Genomic DNA, 4,253 nt, shown 5'->3' with positions numbered 1-4,253 from the left:
GGAGGGACAGCGCAGAAGGGGAAGACCATCTATGAGATGGATTGATTCGGTGACTGGGGTATTCGGGATGGGCGTGTCAGAGGCGGTGTGGTTGGCGCAGGATAGATCAGGGTTTAGGGCTGTTGTGCATAGGGTCGCTATGAGTCGCAAACGACTCGACGGCACATAACAACAACAACAACAACAGAGCATCGCTGTGTAGGTGTTCAAATGGGTTTGCTTTTTAGCAAGGAGTGGATGCAGCATCAATGAATATTCTCCAAAAAGGCTTTGCAGCACCTAGGAGACTGATGGTACAGTCTCAAATCTGGAATCATTCCCATAATAGGGATCTTCTATAATAAGTTGTTTTTGTGGATCACAGCTTCCAAGTAGTTAAATTTTCACTTTGCAGGTTTTAACTTGATTACCTTTTCTATTCCAATCTCTCAGATTGCTTTCACCTATGTGTCAGGAGCCTGGCCAACTTGTAAAGCAAGATTAACACTGCATTATAAAACAAGCAGGACTGATTCCATCTTGGCTAGAACATCTTCTAGGCAATAAACAACTCAAGGAAGCAGGATGCTAATGAATAGGGAGTGGCCAAAGGTCTCAGAATTCGAGGAATATGATGCTCTTAATCCTCCGAGACTCTTTATTCTTCGAAAACACACAATAAGGCATTCCAGAAGATATCATTGTTTTGTGTTGAGGTCTGGGAATATTTGACCTGACAGTCAACATCTCAGACAGATAAGAGATAATGCGATTACCCCTGCAGGCACACTTCTAAAACCTATATAAGCCTTTTCCTGAAATGATAAAATTGCTATTCGCCATCAGTGGATAGTCTCTCTGCGTCTTCATTTCATACTCGTCCCTTCTCTCGGTGGAACTGTTCTATATAATGGGGCTGGACCCCATTACCTGTATATAGTATATACATCACAGGTGACTCAACAGCACATAACAACAATAACGTACTATGACAGGTTAGGAAGCAGGAGTGGCATCCTAAACAACTTGCCTCTGGAAACTCTATGAACTTTGAAAAATGTTCATAGTTATAGAAAGGCTTCAGGCTTTTTGTTCATGGGGTCGCTATGAGTTGAGCTAGACAAGGCAATCAACAACGTACATAATACATAATCAAATGTGGCAAATTCTTCTTTGGTAACCTGCCGGGCAATGTGATTCATTGGAATACCATGCTTCTTCATGCAATTTTTGCCCTCGATAATCAGGAGGGTTTAACCGGATGGCTCCTTGGAGGCAAGGATTCTGAGGCTCCGTCTACCATACTTTGGACATGTTATGAGGAGAGACAGGTCCTTGGAGAAGGACATCATGCTTGGGAAGGTGGAGGGACAGTGCAGGAGAGGAAGGCCCTCTATGAGGTGGATTGAGTCAGTGACTGGGATAATTGGGATGGGAGTGTCAGAGACAGTGCGATTGGCACAGGACAGAGCGGAGTTTAGGGCTGTTGTACATAGTGTCGCTATGAGTCGGAAGCGACTTGACGGCACATAACAACAACAACTATCAGGAGGGTTTCCAATTTGAATGAGTACATGTTGCTGCACTGTCTATCCTCCACTAATCTGAAAGGTTTTGACCAGTGACATGTTTTCAGTTCCTGGGGCCTTGTTTCTTGCCAATTCCTTCAGAGAAACCTGAACTTCCTCCTTCATTATCATTGCCTCTTGATCTTGTGTTGTTTCATGAAATTCTTGTATGTCATCCAATTCTTTGCTTCCTGGATATTCAAAGTTCTGCCCATAGCATCTTTAAGTATTGCAACTCGAGGCTTGAATTTATTCTTCATTTCCTTCAACTTAAGGAATTCTGAGCAAGTTCATCCCTTTTGATTTTCTAACTCCAGCTCTTTGCACATTTCATTATAATGCTTTGCTTTGTGTTCCCAAGCTATCCTTGAAATCTTCTATTCAGCTCCTTGACTTCCTGACTTCTTCCCTTTGCTTTAACTTCTCAGCTCTGTAGTGCAATATTCAGAGTCTCATCTGACATCCATCTTGGTCTCCTCTTCCTCCTCTGTATTTGTAATAATCTTTTGCTTTCTTCATGGATCATATTCTTGATATCCTCCCACAGTTCATCTCATCTGGTCTTCACTCATTAATGTTCAAGGCCTCAAACTAGTTCTTGGAATAGTTTTTAACTTCAGGTGGCTTAGACTCAGGGTCAAATTTTGGTACTTGCAGGTTTGCTTTAGTTTTCTTTAACTTCAGTGTGAAGATGCATATGGTCTGTTCCACAATCAGCACCTGGTCTAGTTTTCATAGCTGATACTGAGATTCTTCAGTGATTCTTTCAGCAAAAATAATCAATAGGATTCGTGTCCAGACCAGGTGAGGTCCATATAGTCATCATTTGTGCTGCTTATTTTCAATGAAAAAAAATCATTGTACAAAATTCTATCATTTTATCTCCAGCCTCATTTCTGTCACCAAGTCCATGTTTTCCAACTCCTGACTCATCTTCCTTGTTCTCAAATTTTGCATTCCAGTTACCCATTATTATTAATTTATCTGTAGGGTTTATTCCCAGTAGTGCTATTGCTTGGTCAAATGGTATGTCTGTTTCCAATTTTTTGAGAAAGTACCAGTCCACCTTCCATAATGGCTGTACCATTTTACACTCTTACCAGGAGTGAATAAAGTTTCAGATCTCTCTACAACCTTGCTAGCACTTGTTGTTTGTTGTCCTATTGGACTTTGCTGTTCTTGCTGGAATGAGATGGTATCTTGTAGTTATTGTGGCATGCTCAGCTGACGGGCAAACATTTTACCCAAAAGAGCAGATGCAAGACACTTCCCCATTACAGAAGTAACCAATAGATTCCGTGTTGGTCCTCCCCTTTGTCTTGTATGTCTTGGTCCCGTCCTCACTCCTACCCTGCTCTGCTGCCCCCCCCCCCGCCTAGACAGGCCAGCACCTCCCTACCATGACCACCCTTTGATACGATCACTCAGGCTCCAAGTCACTTCTGTGATGACTGCACTGCTGCCAGTCTCTCTGGAGCTTAGGAGGTTCCAAGTCTGAATCCCAGGTACCAGATTTATGGAAGGTTTTCTCTCTGAAGCAGTTCTGGAGAAAGGTCCTTGTCTCTGAGCTTTTGTCCTGGACTGTCACCCTGTGATGTAGTGTCTCTGCTCTTCCATTTGAGGCACACAGCTGTCACAGCAGGATAATTTGCCAGGTGAAGGTGATATCTCCTCTAGATCTGGTGTGCTGGTATTGTTTACTTGGCCCTAAGGCTGCAGGCCCTAAAGGAAGTTGGTTGAAAATCTTTTCCTGCTTGTAGTCCCAGGGACTGTCAGCAAAGCCTGGTGTAACTTTTAGTGGTGGGGCTCCTACCTGAATTGAGATGGCAACACCATTGTAAAACAGAAAAAAACCCCACTGCCTCTACGTAAACCATCCTCACAATTGCTATTATGCTTGAGCCCACTGTTACAGCCACCATGTTAATCCATCTCATTAAGGGTCTTTCTCTTTTTTATTGGACCTTGTACTTTGCCAAACATGGTGTTTTTCTCCAGAGATTTCCACACTCTGCTGGTTTCTTTGGAATGAGAACAAATATTGATCCCTTACAGTCAGTTGGCCTGGTGGCTGCCTTCCAGACTTCTTGGCACAACTTAATGAGCACATCCAGGACAGCATCTGTCTGCTGAAATATGTCGATTGGTATGCTGTCAACTCCTGGAGCCTTATTTTTTGCCAATTCTTTCAGGGCAGCTTGAACTTCTTCCTTCATCACCACAGGCTCTTACTCATACATTGTTTCATGAAATTCTTCTGTGTCAGCCAATTTCTTCTAGTACAGTGACTCTGTATACTTCATCCATCTTCTTTTAATGTGTCTTGGATAATTTAACATTCTGCCCAAAGCATCCTTAAGTATTGCCACTTGTGGATTGAATTTGTTTTTAAATTCCTTCAGCTTAAGAAATGCTGAGCAAGTTTGGTCCTTTTAATTTTCTGACTCCAGCTCTTTGCACATTTCATTATAATACCTTGCTTTGTCATCTCGAGCTGCCCTTTGAAATTTTCTGTTCAGCTCTTTAATTTCTTGATTTCTTCCTTTAGCTTTGACTTTTTGGTGCTTTAATACAATAGTCAGAGTCTCATCTAACATCCATCTTGGTCTTTTCTTCCTCTACTGCCTTTTTAATGATGTTTTGCATTCTTTATGGACGATATTCTTTTTTTTTTTTAATTTCCATTCATTCATTGCTACACTTCTC

This window comes from Elephantulus edwardii, unplaced genomic scaffold (assembly GCF_000299155.1).
Source record: "Elephantulus edwardii isolate Elephantulus edwardi_28Jun2011 unplaced genomic scaffold, EleEdw1.0 scaffold00176, whole genome shotgun sequence".
NCBI classification, from domain to species: domain Eukaryota; kingdom Metazoa; phylum Chordata; class Mammalia; order Macroscelidea; family Macroscelididae; genus Elephantulus; species Elephantulus edwardii.
This window is presented reverse-complemented; position numbering follows the sequence as displayed.